Source organism: Brassica oleracea, chromosome C4 (assembly GCF_000695525.1).
Source record: "Brassica oleracea var. oleracea cultivar TO1000 chromosome C4, BOL, whole genome shotgun sequence".
In the NCBI taxonomy this organism is placed as follows: domain Eukaryota; kingdom Viridiplantae; phylum Streptophyta; class Magnoliopsida; order Brassicales; family Brassicaceae; genus Brassica; species Brassica oleracea.
Window position 1 is genome coordinate 20794144 of NC_027751.1, and position 2558 is coordinate 20796701.

At 34.2% G+C, this 2558-nt stretch overlaps 1 pseudogene; it reads right to left on the reverse strand.

Annotated features, from left to right (window-relative positions):
• Positions 1-1246: 1246 nt before the first annotated feature.
• Positions 1247-2558, reverse strand: part of LOC106338353 — a 44926-nt pseudogene continuing 43614 nt past the window's right edge.

Below are 2558 nucleotides of genomic sequence, written 5' to 3' on the forward strand. Positions count from 1 at the left end.
TGGGACCATATATTGACATTGGATTTTTCTAAAAAAAATATTATCTCATTATTTTACCGTTTTGTGTTATATTTTGAACCGATCAAATTTAGTACCAAAAAAATTTATTTATTTATGGTATTTATTAACTTATCGAATATTAATTTATAGAGTTTCTAGTGTAGGTTTGGATACGCTTCACTATACACGTCTGGGAAATAGTTTTTTATCGTTCAAAGAATATTTTTTTGTCGCATCTTTAATTTGGTAAAGCAGATTTCCTTCTTCTTTTTTTGGAGAAGTTCAAAAATAGCCCTTTTAAAAATTTTATCACAAAAATAGTCATAAAAAATAAAATGACCAAAATAGCCATTTTTTTATTTTGAAAATTTTAATATTTATTTTTTATTTTTAAAATTTTGGACCCATCCCCAAAACTTAACACTTTAACTCTAAACCTTATATTCTAGATTAGTTAACCTAAAGGTATAAATGCATATTTATCCTTCAATAAAAACTATTTTGGTCATTTTTCTCCATGAATATCTTTTTTTTTTTTTTTGAAACACCTCCATGAATATCTATACTTGTGAAAATAAACTAAAAGTGACTATGTAAGGGAATTTCTCTGCATTTTTACTATTTCATAACCAAAATCCATATTTTTAAAGGTTCTCCCAACAGGTAACTATAACTAAAACAAAAATAAACTTCAAAGCCACATTATTTTTCTGTCTTGCTAGGGTAAAACAGTTCTTAATATTTAGCCAGTTTCTATCATAAACCTTATGTTTTTTTATTTAATGAAAACTATTTATTTTGGATTACTCTTTGAAAATAATCTATGTTCTAAAAATTGAGGTGGCAAATCGCTTATAACCGTAATGATTTATATATATATATATATTTATATAATTTATGCAATTCAAATCGGTTTAAATGTTAGAAATCAATTAAAATTGGTCTAAATCAATCTAAATTTCCATTAGTGCAAATCCATCAATTTGCCTAATTTTTATTTTAAAATATTTAAATTTTATTATTCATCAACATAGGTTTTTAATTAGACATAAAAAAACTAAAATATCTAATACTATGTAAATTATATAAAATATCTCTATAATAACTTACAAAAGCAACAAAATTTCACAAAACACATTCTTAATAACATCCATTAGACTTGATCATCATAATTAGTAAACTTGGATACATGAACATGCGAGAGATAGTAAAACTCTTTGATGATTAAAAAATCTCAGGGGCTACTTTAGTCCGCTGAGAGAGGGATTGGTTTCACAGCGCTTTGAATCCGATGAAAAGCTACTCTCACTCTTTCGTTTAGAGACCATCATGCTCACTCTCTACATCTCCACTCTCTTTATCAAGATGAGCCACATTGTCATCGACACTAATCACTAGTTTCCCGTTCTCTCCAAGTTTCACATCCCCAAATAGCGACACAAAAAGGGCATATATCACTTTCTCAACTTTATTACCATTCTATTCCTCAGATTTCACATCAACCTCTTCTTTCACAACGATCTTGGGGACTTCCCGGCTGATGTTGAGAACCAGAGCCACAATGGGGTCTGAAACCATATCACTTATTGGCTCTGATGACCACTGAAGTGAGATGTGCTTCCCTGATTCATGTTTCACCGTTACTCTTTCATGTACTGTCAGTGCTGGAAGCCTTGTTTCCTCGTCTGTTAAGTTTCCACGCTCTCAAAATTCTTCCCCAAGCGATGTTTTATCACACCGAAAGCTCCTGAGAAAGGGATAGTGATCCGCTGAGTAACAGTTCCTGTTGATAACTGTGAGAAAACATGAAGATCATCAGGTGCCATTATCTGATAAGTGAAACCTTTCTTCACTAGGATCCCACTCACTGAATCGCCAACATCAAGTGTCTTCTCAGCCAATCTCCCAATGGTTTTTTCCATTTTCTCAAGAGTGAAGTACTTTTCAACGGACTCACAGTTCTTCGGATTCATGATCCTCGTGTTTCCATCAGGAAACTCCGTAAAGAGTTTTTGTGTGAGCCTCATCAACTCGTTAGCTTCACCGTGAACAAGAACGATGTCTAGAGGCATGAGCTCTTTCAAGAAAGTGCTCATCTGCGCATAGTCTGCGTGAGCAGAGAAGGAGATGTAGTGCACTTGCATGTTGAGAAGAGCAGCAAGACCGTTCATAAGAGTCACCTCCTTTGGTTCATATAACCAGGTATGATACAAGCGTTTCTCTTATCTGAGCACCAAATGTCAAAGAGCTGCCTCGAGAAACCGCTTTGAAGACCTCCAGGACCACTACAAGAAAACAGCGGTATTCTGACGGACATTCCGACGGAAAATGAAATCCTCGGAATTTCCCGAGGAATTTCCTCGGAATATACCGACGGAATTCCGAGGAAACATCAATCCGTCGGAATATTCCGAGGAAATTCCGAGGAAATATTATAGGGATTTTACAAAATTCCGAGGAAATTCCGACGAACTAGTGATCGATCGATGCGTTTTTGGACATATACCCATCGATCGATCACATTGTTACGCTTTGGTCCATCTTAGTGATCGATCGAT